Source organism: Ranitomeya imitator, chromosome 1 (assembly GCF_032444005.1).
Source record: "Ranitomeya imitator isolate aRanImi1 chromosome 1, aRanImi1.pri, whole genome shotgun sequence".
Lineage (NCBI taxonomy): Eukaryota > Metazoa > Chordata > Amphibia > Anura > Dendrobatidae > Ranitomeya > Ranitomeya imitator.
In genome coordinates, this window is record NC_091282.1 from 41839330 (window position 1) to 41855638 (window position 16309).

The window sequence follows — 16309 nt, forward strand, 5'->3', positions numbered from 1 at the left end:
TAACTTCTTCTTTAAGAGTCTCCTCTTTCCTCCACTCATTACCTGTAGTAATGACACCTGTTTAAACTTGTTATCAGTATAAAAAGACACCTGTGCACACCCTCAAACAGTCTGACTCCAAACTCCACTATGGTGAAGACCAAAGAGCTGTCAAAGGACACCAGAAACAAAATTGTAGCCCTGCACCAGGCTGGGAAGACTGAATCTGCAATAGCCAACCAGCTTGGAGTGAAGAAATCAACAGTGGGAGCAATAATTAGAAAATGGAAGACATACAAGACCACTGATAATCTCCCTCGATCTGGAGCTCCAAGCAAAATCCCACCCCGTGGGGTCAGAATGATCACAAGAATGGTGAGCAAAAATCCCAAAACCACGCGGGGGGACCTAGTGAATGAACTGCAGAGAGCTGGGACCAATGTAACAAGGCCTACCATAAGTAACACACTACGCCACCATGGACTCAGATCCTGCAGTGCCAGACGTGTCCCACTGCTTAAGCCAGTACATGTCCGGGCCCGTCTGAAGTTTGCTAGAGAGCATTTGGATGATCCAGAGGAGTTTTGGGAGAATGTCCTATGGTCTGATGAAACCAAACTGGAACTGTTTGGTAGAAACACAACTTGTCGTGTTTGGAGGAAAAAGAATACTGAGTTGCATCCATCAAACACCATACCCACTGTAAAGCATGGTGGTGGAAACATCATGCTTTGGGGCTGATTCTCTGCAAAGGGGCCAGGACGACTGATCCGGGTACATGAAAGAATGAATGGGGCCATGTATCGTGAGATTTTGAGTGCAAACCTCCTTCCATCAGCAAGGGCATTGAAGATGAAACGTGGCTGGGTCTTTCAACATGACAATGATCCAAAGCACACCACCAGGGCAATGAAGGAGTGGCTTCGTAAGAAGCATTTCAAGGTCCTGGAGTGGCCTAGCCAGTCTCCAGATCTCAACCCTATAGAAAACCTTTGGAGGGAGTTGAAAGTCCGTGTTGCCAAGCAAAAAGCCAAAAACATCACTGCTCTAGAGGAGATCTGCATGGAGGAATGGGCCAACATACCATCAACAGTGTGTGGCAACCTTGTGAAGACTTACAGAAAACGTTTGACCTCTGTCATTGCCAACAAAGGATATATTACAAAGTATTGAGATGAAATTTTGTTTCTGACCAAATACTTATTTTCCACCATAATATGCAAATAAAATGTTAAAAAATCAGACAATGTGATTTTCTGGATTTTTTTTTCTCAGTTTGTCTCCCATAGTTGAGGTTCACCTATGATGTAAATTACAGACGCCTCTCATCTTTTTAAGTGGTGAAACTTGCACTATTGCTGACTGACTAAATACTTTTTTGCCCCACTGTATATACTATATACAGGAGATGACACACAGGTATATAGTATATACAGGGGAGATGACACACATATATACTATATACAGGGGAGATGACACAGGTATATACTATATACAGGAGGAGATGACATACAGGTATATACTATATACAGGAGGAGATGACACACACATATATACTATATACAGGAGTAGATGACACACAGGTATATACTTTATACAGGAGAGATGACACACAGATATATACTATATACAGGAGAAGATGACACACAGGTATATACTATATACAGGAGGAGATGACACACAAGTATATACTATATACAGGAGAGATGACACACAGGTATATACTATATACAGGAGAAGATGACACACAGGTATATACTATATACAGGAGGAGATGACACACATGTGTATACTATATACAGGAGCAAATGACACACAGGTATATACTATATACAGGAGCAGATGACACACAGGTATATACTATATACAGGAGGAGATGACTTACAGGTATATACTATATACAGGAGGAGATTACACACGTATATGCTATATACAGGAGGAGATGACATACAGGTATATTCTATATACAGGAGGAGATGACACACAGGTATATGCTATATACAGGAGAAGATGACACACAGGTATATACTATATACAGGAGGAGATGAAACACACATATATACTATATACAGGGGAGATGACACACAGGTATATACTATATACAGGAGGAGATGATATACAGGTATATACTATATACAGGAGGACATGACACACAGGTATATACTATATACAGGAGGAGATGACATACAGGTATATACTATATACAGGAGGAGATGACAACCTGGTATATACTATATACAGGGGAGATGACATACAGGTACATACTATATACAGGGGTGATGACACACAGGTATATACTATATACAGTAGAGATGACACACAGGTGTATACTATATACAGGAGGAGATGACACAGGTATATACTATATACAGGAGCAGATGACACACAGGTATATACTATATACAGGAGGAGATGACAACCTGGTATATACTGTATACAGGGGAGATGACATACAGTTACATACTATATACAGGGGCTATGACACACAGGTATATACTATATACAGTGGAGATGACACACAGGTATATACTATATACAGGAGGAGATGACATACAGGTATTTACTATATACTGGAGGAGATGACACACAGGTATATACTATATACAGGCGCAGATGATACACAGGTATATACTATATACAGGAGGAGATGACATACAGGTATATACTACATAAAAGAGGAAATGACACATAGGTATATAGAGGAGGACATGACATACAGCAGGTATATACTATATACAGGGGAGATGACATACAGGTATATACTATATACAGGAAATGACATACAGGTATATACTATATATAGGAGGAGATGACATACAGGTATATAGTATATACAGAAGAGATGACATACAGGTATATAATATATACAGGAAGAGATGACACATGGGTATATACAATATACAGGAAGAGATGACATACAGCAGGTATATACTATTTACAGGGGAGATGACATACAGGTAATACTATATGCAATATGTGTATCCTATATACAAGGGAGATGACAAACATGTATATACTGAGGTGAAAATGAAGGGTGTGAGGTGCAAATGAAAAGGTGTGAGTGCAAAATGAGAGGAGTGAGGGAAAATAGTGGAGTGATCGGAAAATGACAGATGGGAGGTCGAAATGACAAGTGTTAGGGGGGAATGAGAGGAGTGAGGGGGAAAATAAGAGGAGTGAGGGGGGAAAATGAGAGGTGTAAGGGAGAAAATGAGAGGTGTAAGGGAGAAAATGAGAGGCATGATGGGAAAATAAGAGACGTGAGGTGCTATAACTAACCACAGATATTTACTATGCCCAGGCAATGCCGGGCTCTTCAGCTAGTATATTTATATATTTGCTTGTGAAGGGGAACTACAGTGCCTTGCGAAAGTATTTGGTCCCCTAGAACTTTTCAACCTTTTCCCACATATCACGCTTCAAACATAAAGATACCAAATGTAAATTTTTGGTGAAGAATCAACAACAAGTGGAACACAATTGTAAAGTTGGACTAAATTTATTGGCTATTTTACATTTTTGTGGAAATTCAATAACTGAAAAGTGGGACGTGCAATATTATTCAGCTCCTTTACTTTCAGTGCAGCAAACTCACTCCAGAAGTTCATTGTGGATCTCTGAATGATCCAATGTCCTAAATGCCTAATGATGATAAATATAATCCACCTGTGTGTAATCAAGTCTCTGTATAAATGCACCTGCTCTGTGATAGTCTCAGGGTTCTGTGTGAAGCACAGAGAGCATAATAAAGACCAAGGAACACAAGAGGCAGGTCCGTGATACTGTTGTGGAGAAGTTGAAAGCTGGATTTGGATACAAAAAGATTTCCAAAACTTTAAACATCCCAACGAGCGCTGTGCAAGTGATCATATTGAAATGGAAGGAGTATCATACCACTGCAAATCTACCAAGACCCGGCCGTCCCTCTAAACTTTCATCTCAAACAAGGAGAAGACTGATCAGAGATGCAGCCAAGAGGCCCATGATCACCCTGGATGAACTGCAGAGATCTACAGCTGAGGTGGGACAGTCTGTCCATAGGACAACAGTCGTACACTGCACAAATCTGGCCTTTATGGAAGAGTGGCAAGAAGAAAGCCATTGCTTAAAGATATCCATAAAAAGTGTTGTGTAAAGTTTGCAACAAGCCACCTGGGAGACACACCAAACATGTGGAAGGTGCTCTGGTCAGATGAAACCAAAATTGAACTTTTTGGCAACAATGCCAAACGATATGTTTGGCGTAAAGGCAACACAGCTCATCACCCTAAACACACCATCCCCATTGTCAAACATGGTGGTGGCAGCATCATGGTTTGGGCCTGCTTTTCTTCAGCAGGGACAGGGAAGATGGTTAAAATTGATGGAAAGATGGATGGAGCCAAATACAGGACCATTCTTGAAGAAAACCTGTTGGAGTCTGCAAAAGACCTGAGACTGGGATGGAGATTTGTTTTCCAAAAAGACAATGATCCCAAACATAAAGCAAAATCTACAATGGAATGATTCACCAATAAGCGTATCCTGGTGTTAGAATGGCCAAGTCAGAGTCCAGACCTCTATCCAATCGAGAATCTGTGGAAAGAGCTGAAAACTGCTGATCACAAACGATCTCCATCAAACCTCACTGAGCTCGAGCTGTTTGCCGAGGAAGAATGGGCAAGAATTTCAGTCTCTCGATGTACAAAACTGATAGAGACATACCCCAAGCGACTGGCAGCTGTAATTGCAGGAAAAGGTGGCGCAACAAAGTAGTAAGTTAAAAGGGCTGAATAATATTGCACGCCCCACTTTTCAGTTTTTGAATTTCCACAAAAATTTTAACCCCTTTACCCCCAAGGGTGGTTTGCACGTTAATGACCGGGCCAATTTTTACAATTCTGACCACTGTCCCTTTATGAGGTTATAACTCTGGAACGCTTCAACGGATCCCAGTGAATCTGACACTGTTTTCTCAGGACATATTGTACTTCATGACAATGGTAAAAATTATTTGATAGTACCTGCGTTTATTTGTGAAAAAAACGGAAATTTGGCGAAAATTATGAAAATTTCGCAATTTTCCAACTTTGAATTTTTATGCAATTAAATCACAGAGATATGTCACACAAAATACTTAATAAGTAACATTTCCCACATGTCCACTTTACATCAGCACAATTTTGGAACCAAAATTTTTTTTGTTAGGGAGTTATAAGGGTTAAAAGTTGACCAGCAATTTCTCATTTCTACAACACCATTTTTTTTTAGGGACCACATCTCATTTGAAGTCATTTTGAGGGGTCTCTATGATAGAAAATACCCAAGTGTGACACCATTCTAAAAACTACACCCCTCAAGGTGCTCAAAACCATATTCAATAAGTTTATTAACCCTTCTGGTGCTTCACAGGAATTTTTTGAATGTTTAAATAAAAATGAACATTTATCTTTTTTCACAAAAAATTTAATTCAGCTCCAATTTGTTTTATTTTACCAAGGGTAACAGTAGAAAATGGACTGCAAAAGTTGTTGTACAATTTGTCCTGAGTACGCCAATACCCCACATGTGGGGGTAAACCACTGTTTGGGCGCATGGCAGAGCTCGGAAGCGAAGGAGCGCCATTTGACTTTTCAATGCAAAATTGACTGGAATTGAGATGGGACGCCATGTTACGTTTGGAGAGCCCCTGATGTGCCTAAACATTGAAACCCCCCACAAGTGACACCATTTTGGAAAGTAGACCCCCTAAGGAACTTATCTAGAGGTGTGGTGAGCACTTTGACCCACCAAGTGCTTCACAGAAGTTTATAATGCGGAGCCGTAAAAATAAAACAAAATTTTTTTCCCACAAAAATTATTTTTTAGCCCCCAGTTTTATAGTTTCCCGAGGGTAACATGAGAAATTGGACCCCACAATTTGTTGTCCAATTTGTCCTGAGTGCGCTGATACCCAATATGTGGGAGGGGAACCACTGTTTGGGTGCATGGGAGGGCTCGGAAGGGAAGGAGCTCCATTTGGAATAAGGACTTAGATGGAATGGTCTGCAGGTGTCACATTGCATTTGCAGAGCCCCTAATGTACCTGTACAGTAGAAACCTCCCACAAGTGACACCATTTTGGAAACTAGACCCCCTAAGGAAATCATCTAGATGTGTTGTGATAGCTTTGAACCCCCAAGTGTTTCACTACAGTTTGTAACGCAGAGCCGTGAAAATTTTAAAAAAAAATCTTTCCCCCCAAAATTATTTTTTAGCCCCCAGTTTTGTATTTTCCCGAGGGTAAGAGGAGAAATTCGACCCCAAAAGTTGTTGTCCAATTTGTCCTGAGTACGCTGATACCCCGTATGTTGGGGGGAACCACCGTTTGAGCGCATGGCAGAGCTCGGAAGGGAAGGAGCGCCATTTGGAATGCAGACTTAGATGGAATGGTCTGCAGGCGTCACATTGCGTTTGCAGAAACCCTAATGTATCTAAACAGTAGAAACCCCCCACAAGTGACCCCATATTGGAAACTAGACCCCCCAGGGAACTCATCTAGATGTGTTGTGAGAACTTTGAACCCCCAAGTGTTTCACTACAGTTTATAACGCAGAGCCGTGAAAATAAAAAATCTTTTTTTTTCCCACAAAATTTATTTTTTAGCCCCCAGTTTTGTATTTTCCCAAGTGTAACAGGAGAAATTGGACCCCAAAAGTTGTTGTCCTATTTGTCCTGAGTATGCTGATACCCCATATGTTGGGGTAAACCCCTGTTTGGGGACACGGGAGAGCTCGGAAGGCAGAATTGGCTGGAATTGAGATCGGATGCCATGTCGCGTTTGGAGAGCCCCTGATGTGCCTAAACAGTGGAAACCCCACAATTATAACTGAAACCCTAATCCAAACACACCCCTAACCCTAATCCCAACAGTAACCCTAGCCACACCTCTAACCCTGACACACCCCTAACCCTAATCCCAACCCTATTCCCAACTGTAAATGTAATCTAAACCCTAACTGTAACTTTAGCCCCAACCCGAACCCTAACTTTAGCCCCAACCCAAACTGTAGCCCTAACCCTAGCCCTAACCCTAACCCTAGCCCTAACCCTAACCCTAGCCCTAACCCTAACCCTAGCCCTAACCCTAACCCTAGCCCTAACCCTAGCCCTAACCCTAGCCCTAACCCTAGCCCTAACCCTAGCCCTAGCCCTAACCCTAGCCCTAACCCTAGCCCTAACCCTAGCCCTAACCTTAGCCCTAACCCTAGCCCTAACCCTAGCCCTAACCCTAACCCTAGCCCTAACCCTAGCCCTAACCCTAGCCCTAACCCTAGCCCTAACCCTAGCCCTAACCCTAATGGGAAAATGGAAATAAATACTTTTTTAATTTTTCCCTAACTAAGGGGGTGATGAAGGGGGGTTTGATTTACTTTTATAGCGGGCTATTTAGCGGATTTATATGATTGGCAGCCGTCACACACTGAAAGACGCTTTTTATTGCAAAAAATATTTTTTGCGTTACCACATTTTGAGAGCTATAATTTTTCCATATTTTGGTCCACAGAGTCATGTGAGGTCTTGTTTTTTGTGGGACGAGTTGACATTTTTATTGGTAACATTTTCGGGCACCTGTCATTTTTTGATCGCTTTTTATTCCGATTTTTGTGAGGCAGAATGACCAAAAACCAGCTATTCATGAATTTCTTTTGGGGGAGGCGTTAATACCGTTCCGCGTTTGGTAAAATTGATAAAGCAGTTTTATTCTTCGGGTCAGTACGATTACAGCGACACCTCATTTATATCATTTTTTTTGTTTTTTGGCGCTTTTATACGATAAAAACTATTTTATAGAAAAAATAATTATTTTTGCATCGCTTTATTCTCAGGACTATAACTTTTTTATTTTTTTGCTGATGATGCTGTATGGCGGCTCGTTTTTTGCGGGACAAGATGACATTTTCAGTGGTACCATGGTTATTTATATCTGTCTTTTTGATCATGTGTTATTCCACTTTTTGTTCGGTGGTATGATAATAAAGCGTTGTTTTTTGCCTCGTTTTTTTTTTTTTTTTTTCTTACGGTGTTTACTGAAGGGGTTAACTAGTGGGCCAGTTTTATAGGTCGGGCCGTTACGGACACGGCGATACTAAATATGTGTACTTTTATTGTTTGTTTTTTTATTTAGATAAAGAAATGTATTTATGGGAATAATATATATATATTTTTTTCATTATTTTGGAATATTTTTATTATTATTTTTTACACATTTGAAAAATTTTTTTTTTACTTTTTTACTTTGTCCCAGGGGGGGACATCACAGATCGGTGATCTGACAGTTTGCACAGCACTCTGTCAGATCACCGATCTGAGAGCAGTGCAGGCTGCTTCACAGTGCCTGCTCTGAGCAGGCTCTGTGAAGCCACCTCCCTCCCTGCAGGACCCGGATCCGCGGCCATCTTGGATCCGGGGCTCGAGCAGGCAGGGAGGGAGGTAAGACCCTCGCAGCAACGCGATCACATCGCGTTGCTGCGGGGGTCTCAGGGAAGCCCGCAGGGAGCCCCCTCCCTGCGCGATGCTTCCCTGCACCGCCGGCACATCGCGATCATCTTTGATCGTGGTGTGCCAGGGGTTAATGTGCCGGGGGCGGTCCGTGACCGCTCCTAGCACATAGTGCCGGATGTCAGCTGCGATAGGCAGCTGACACCCGGCCGCGATCGGCCGCGCTCCCCCCGTGAGCGCCGCCGATCGCGCTGGACGTACTATCCCGTCCATGGTCATGGGGGCCCACCCCACCTCGACGTCCAATGTCAGAAAGGGGTTAAATAACAAATAAATTTCGTTCAACTTCACAATTGTGTTCCACTTGTTGATTCTTCACCAAAAATTTACATTTGGTATCTTTATGTTTGAAGCATGAAATGTGGGAAAAGGCTGAAAAGTTCCAGGGCACCAAATACTTACGCAATGCACTGTATACTTGTTGGAAAGAGGCTGCAGTAGGGCATCATACTGTTAGTGAATGCCTGTGGTGCCATCATACTGCGTGGGGAGGATTATTGTGAGTGAGAAAATATCTGAGTCACCAGCAGTGGGGTACTCGGTACCGGGTCCGGTCTTAAAGGGGATGCCACGGTGGCTGTGACCTGGTTCATGGCCCTTGACGCCCAATTAAAGGGAAAATCTTTTAAGGGTTTTATGAATAAAGTTTGTGTTAAGGCTGGTTTCACACTTGCGTTTTGATCTACAGCGTTTTAAACGCAAACGCATTTGGTGTAAAATCGCGTTTAAATACGTTTAAACGCTGCGTTTTTGCATGTTTTAATGCAAACGCGGCATTTTGACGCGTTTACAAGCGTTTTTAACTGCGTTTGCGTTTTTGAAACGCATGATGAGAAGTGTGTGACAGCTGCCAATCATCAAAATCAACTAGAAAACCCACTATAAACAGAAATACCTAGGGTTAGGGTTAGGGTTAGGATCCCTAGTAACCCTAGGGATCGTAACCCTAACCCTAACCCTAAAACACAAACTCTAACCCTAACCCAAACTCTAACCCTAACCCTAACACAATCTCTAACACAAACTCTAACACAAACTCTAACACAAACTCTAACCCTAACCCTAACCCTAAAACACAAACTCTAACCCTAACCCTAACCCAAACTCTAACCCTAACCTTAACACAAACTCTAACACAAACTCTAACCCAAACTCTAACCCTAACCCTAACACAAACTCTAACACAAACTCTAACACAAACTCTAACCCTAACCCTAACCCTAAAATACAAACGCTAACCCTAACCCTAACACAAACTCTAACCCTAACCCAAACTCTAACCCTACCCCTAACCCTAACCCTTAGGGTTAGGGTTGGGGTTTGGGGGTGGCTTATCAGTGTGTATTCTTGTGTTTTTCTATAAAAACGCATGCAAACGCATGTGCTTAAAAACGCATGCATTTACATAGACATCAATAGGTTTTTTTTGCCGCAAAAAAAGCATGCGTTTTTTTGCGGCAAAAAAACGCCGCTAAAATTACTACATGTTGCATTTCTGCAACACAACGCATACAGAGAAAAAATGCATGCGTTGCAAAAACGCGTCAAAACGCATGCAAAAAACACATGCATTTTTAATGTTAAGTATAGGGAAAAAAACGCATGCTTTTTTTGCGCAAAAACGCAAAAAAAATGCAAATGTGAAACCAGCCTTAGTGACGCCACCTGTGGTATTTGGTCAGTAGGGACCAACGATTTTTAAAGGGGTCCTCTGGGGTAATGGTACGGCAGCTAGATGGTATAACTTCCCACAGGTGTAGTACGTCCCCAGGGCTCCCGGTGTATAGATGAGGATGGTCAATGATGTAGCAAAGAACGAGGGCACAGGTTTGCAGTATCTTTACCTGGTTTACTGAAAGCTTGATGCAACCGCAGTCCAGGGCACCAGATCACAGGAGAGGCAGGGTCCGGCCGGCTTGAAAGTGAATCCAGAGTCTCCCTTACCAGGTGGAGATCAAAGCCTTCCTCCAAGTGTGGTGGTGTTGTAGTCCTTTAGTGCTTAAGGCTTCCAATAAGGTCCTCACAATTCCTCTCTGTCCCCCATAAAGATTAGGACACAACCCGTATGACAGGTGAACTGGGCCTTTTTACAGGGTTTCTATCATGACCCGGGCCCTATAGATATCACTGTGTCTCCTGGGTATCAATGCGGACAGGTGATGTACAATCCAGCTGTCCTGCTGGTTTCAGCTATGCCACTATATAGTTCAGCACGGCCACTGTCTTCCGGCTACTGGAATCTGCACTGGCCAGGGAGGTAGCCACTTCTCAGCTCGGCACCACTGGTGTTATTCTCCTACACTTTCTCCCTCCTGCACTCTTCTTACAAGCTGTTGGTTCTTTCTTTTTCTCTCAATCCTGGAGCTGCAGCACCTCCGGCTGCAGGGCTCCAAACCCGTCTCTCTGCCTCAGACTGCTCCAGTCTGCTGTCACGCACTCACTGCTCACTAACTTCCCCTCCAGCCAGAATATATATGGGCAGCTCCCCTTAATCCGGGTTCAGAGCTCCTCCTTCTGGCCTGGAGTATGAACGTGTTGTATGTAGTGATTACCTGGTGAAAGATATCCTTCATCGCTTCCAAGCATGATATCACGCTCCCCGTGAGGAAAGCAATGCCACTGTGACGACCAGCACCCTGGGGCATCACATATCCATGTGCAGGTATGTCAAGGGGGGAATGTTGTGGCATTGTAATATGTGGGGCGTCATACTGTGTCGGGATGACATTGGAGGCATTATATTGTGTAGGGTGAATCATACTGGGTTGTGGGATTACTATAGATGGGACTGTGAAAGTATCCTACTGTATGGGAGAAGACTGTGTGGGGAGGACACTGATGGCATCATACTGTGTGGGGAGAAAAATCAGTAGTATCATATTGTGTGGAGATGCTAGGGGCATCATAAAATGCGGGGGCACTAAGGGATCATACTGTGCAGGAGCATAAAATGTGTGGGGAGCACTGTGGGGGCATCATACTGTATGTGTAAGGGGGCAATGTGGGGGCATCATAATGTGTGTATGGGGGCATTTTTGGGGCATCATATTGCATAGAGGCCATAAAAGGGGTATTAAACTGAACGGAACACTAACGCACTACACTAGGGACACATAAAAATAACTTGCCATGGTCAGGAGTTTTGTTTAGCAGGCAAAATATACAGTATGTGCTGTTCCTTTTTCTTGTCTTTGAGAGTTGAGTGGTATGTGCATGTTCATACAGTACATGTATGTGTCTGTGTGACCCTGAACCCGCCTTGCCCCCTGTTTAATATAGGGTCTCTTCCATTTTCCCACCAAATGGTCATTAGCTTCCCGAAGGATCTACATGAACAGTGACAGATTGTAATCAATTGGCCTGAAATGACTGACGAGAAAACGAAATCGTTGTGCAGCTGGTGAAATGATTAATCGCGCGTCATAACTAGCTACCAAAATATGTTTCTTTGAATCCACTTCATCTTGGAAACACGCCTCTCTCATCGTAGACCCTATCTGTCACTACTGATCACGATCTCGCACATACCTGCACCTCGGGGAAAGCGCATCTCGTGAATTTCAATTACCCGTCTGCCTAGAAAGACTGAATTACTACACGCTCCTCGCACTTGTTTAATGGCAGATAGCCCTCCGTTCTCATAGAGCATAAATTAAAAGAAAGAGGCGTATAATGACGCTTGGAGCTGCGGCCGACAGCTGCGCAACGGAATAACATTTTGAATGAAGTCGTCGTGAACTAAAAGTGAAATATATCACCGACGCGCAATAAACACTTCAAGGTTCATTTTGCAAAACTGTCTTTTTATCCAGATCACAAACCGCATTCACCATTGTTTATCCGGTCCTTTATTAAACGAGAAGACATCAAGCCTAGTAAATGTCCAGAAATCAGAAGTTATTTGGACATCAGTGACATTTTAGGAGTAGAAAGAGACAAATTATTGCTCCGTGACTGAGAGGATTTAAAGAATAGGTGATTATAATGATATTAGATTTTTTTCACCCCTTCCCTCCATTTGTAATGCTTTTGCCAGAGCAAAATATATATCTTTTCGCGATAAATTTGGCACTTTAAATTTGGCCCGAATTTTATCTGGCTTGACTAGATTCTTCCAATTCATTCAAGTGAAGCTAATTTTGGGAGATTTGCTTATTTCTAATCCTATACATGGCATCAGGATACTCCAGCATCTTTGCCCACTTTTGAATGAGGTTTGCCCAGGGCACTCCCCCTCTTGATTTCTGTTTCCCGTCACTGCCGTGGCAAATTCAGAACTGATTTTTTGCAAGCTTCTCAAGTGATGGGTCACGAGTTAAGGATACTGTAGGTGGTAGCAGGAATGACAGCCTTCATTGATGTCAACTACAAGGATGGAGCACGTATGGATGTCAGCAAAAGCCCCCAAAACAACCTGATGTAGTGATCATTGTAGACCCTAGCCTACTGTTGCCTGTTCCCTTTTATTTACTTCTGATTGGAGTTGCACGAATATGTTCGGAATCGGTCGCCATATTCATGCCATATTGGTACCTTAATCGTGCCAAATTTATATTTGACAATCGATTCCAAACATTTTCCTCATTTTCGCTCCAAGGACATTCGGCAATATTCACCGCCGAAAGTAATCGGAAACAAATTTTGAAAAATTTGCTGAACTCTACTTCTGATTGCTCCTTCTACCAGGCCCCATTACAACCCATCGCCATTATCACAGCACCAGGTTGTTTCTGGGCTTTTGCTGACATCTATAGCTGATCCATCCATGCAATTCTCTAGCCGCTACAGTATGGATAGTCTATGAGCGTTACCCAGTAGAACTGCAGTTGGCCAGTCAGTAGTTAGACCGACGAGCATTGCATGAGAAATCAGTGTGGGATTAGACATTGTATATTGGGAGGAACTGATGGCAGAAGTGCGTAGTCTGCTAGGGAATGGGGGTGGGCTGAAGATATGACATGAACAGAACTGTGTGGAGAGTCACCGGTTTGGTCAAGTCTCTTGATCATCGCTGAAGAAGATGGTAAACTAACAACGAGACCACTTGCAAGACAGAGATTAGGATTGCTACACCGAGTTTACATTTTTTCTGCACAACTATTGGCAGACTCTTTGAGAGTGGAACACTTTGCAAACATTACTCCTCAACTGCACTTGGACTTGGATACTATTTGAAGACAATGAGAAAAGTTTTAAAGATGTGATTGAAAAGTATGGATAATGAAGGATGTTAGTCTTAGATCGTTTGAAGAACAGAAGATCTTCTTATCATCGTCTTTTCAAGATGACACCCCTTGAAGCTCATTCTCCATTCCTCTTCGACACCACATTGGGGCATCAAAGCAAAAGAAAACTTCTGAAATCATCTGGATTCTGATACTTTTGGGTGTTTTTTCCTGGAAGGTTTGCTGACTTCTCCAAACCTCCAGTAGGTCCTCCATTTTTCTGAGATAGTGAGGTACTTGCGGTCTCATGTAAAATTCTACATGAATTATCCTTAGTGGCGCCTAATGCCAAAATCCTCTGCTACATCTGAATACTGCATCCTATTTTATTGTGTGCGCCATGCAGAGGTCACCGATTGTCCAACACTTTGATGAGAATTTTCAGGTCATTGCGATACACAATGTATTCCATCATCTCTCCAGATTACATTCAGTACAGGTATTTGTCTTTCATATTTTTTGGATGCAACTTGTGAATGTTAATGCTTTTTGCTGATTTCACATTTTCCTGACGATCCAGACTTGGCTGTGGAGTGTACGAGCAGCCGGCTTAAGCTTATAATGCTCCAAGTCTATACAGAGAGCCTGTGGCAAAGTAAGCGTAATGAAATTGCATATCATTAGGAGGAAAATCAGTGTCTGCCAGGCTTCATTGTTAAACTGAAGTGTCAAGAAAAAGAGGAAAGAGCAGGCGGCTAGTCCTTAGTCTTAAGGAAAGAAAGAGATGTCCAAATATACTGTAAGTATAAACATTGAGATGTCCTTGTATTCCGAGCGGCTGGGAACATAGACATAGTTCATAGACATGTCCAAAACGCTGCTAGCCAAGTAGTATCATGTCCAAGAGCTTGACAATGTGAATGGTAGTCCGGGCCAATGTTATTAGTAGCAGAAACAAATACAGGCAGACTGGCAGCTGCGGAACAGTGTTACGTTGGTAGTTCTACTGAATAGACTTAGATTAGTAGGGTTCTCTTGGGTTCCTTGGATTTAGCGCAGCTGTTGGCAGCTATAGATATTATTAAGCACTGATCGGACTATGGAGGTCATAGGATTATTAATCATCATCATCTAGTCGAAACCATAATCACTAATAGTAGAAGGGTAGCAACTTAGAATCACCTGTAATTTGATTATGGAAGGACCATTTACTGAGATCCCCACCAATCACTCAATGGACAAAACATTCTGCTTTTTCACAATGTACAAGAAGAGAGTTACAAGGACAACATAGACTTTTTTCTATTGAGCCGGTACACCACTCTACGCTCTACTCTACCGCTCATCGCTTGGATCCCCACTGATGGTTCAAGCTCAAGGGCAGATGTCTGGAGATTATCCTCAAGCGCAAGCAGGGTGGAGTAGTTACCCATTTCTCTTGCACCACTGCACCCCTCTGCTCATACTCATAAGCTATTTTGAGCAGTTGATGACCTGAGAGGTGCCGGACCAAGAAGAGCGACACCCATCGGACCGGACCGCCCCCAGGTGAGTATAAAAAAAGCTATTTTTCTTCTCTTACAGGTCGGATCAGTTTGCTTACAGTCATGGCCAAAAGTATTAACACCCTTGCAATTCTGTCAGATAATACTCAGTTTATTCCTGAAAATTATTGCAATAACAAATTCTTTGGTATTATTATCTTCATTTAATTTGTCTTAAATGAAATAAACACAAAAAGAATTGTCCTAAAGCCAAATTGGATATAATTCCACACCAAACATAAAAAAGGGGGTGGACAAAAGTATCTGCACCGTTCGAAAAATCATGTGATGCTTTCCTAATTGTAATTAACAGACCTGTAACTTACCTGTGGCACCTAACAGGTGTTGGCAATAACTAAATCACACTTGCAGCCAGTTGACATGGATTAAAGTTGACTCAACCTCTGTCCTGTGTCCTTGTGTGCACCACATTGAGCATGGAGAAAAGAAAGAAGACCAAAGAACTGTCTGAGGACTTGAGAAACCAAATTGTGAGGAAGCATGAGCAATCTCAAAGCTACAAGTCCATCTCCAAAGACCTGAATGTTCCTGTGTCTACAGTGCGCAGTGTCATCAAGAAGTTTAAAGCCCATGGCACTGTGGCTAACCTCCCTAGATGTGGACGGAAAAGAAAAATGGACAAGAGATTTCAACACAAGATTGTGCGGATGTTGGATAAAGAACCTTGACTAACATCCAAACAAGTTCAAGCTGCCCTGCAGTCCGAGGGTACAACAGTGTCAACCCGTACTATCCGTCGGCATCTGAATGAAAAGGGACTGTATGGTAGGAGACCCAGGAAGACCCCACTTCTTACCCCGAGACATAAAAAAGCCAGGCTGGAGTTTGCCAAAACTTACCTGAAAAAGCCTAAAACGTTTGGGAAGAATGTTCTCTGGTCAGATGAGACAAAAGTAGAGCTTTTTGGGCAAAGGCATCAACATAGAGTTTACAGGAGAAAAAAGAGGCATTCAAAGAAAAGAACACGGTCCCTACAGTCAAACATGGCAGAGGTTCCCTGATATTTTGGGGTTGCTTTGCTGCCTCTGGCACTGGACTGCTTGACTGTGTGCATAGCATTATGAAGTCTAAAGACTACCA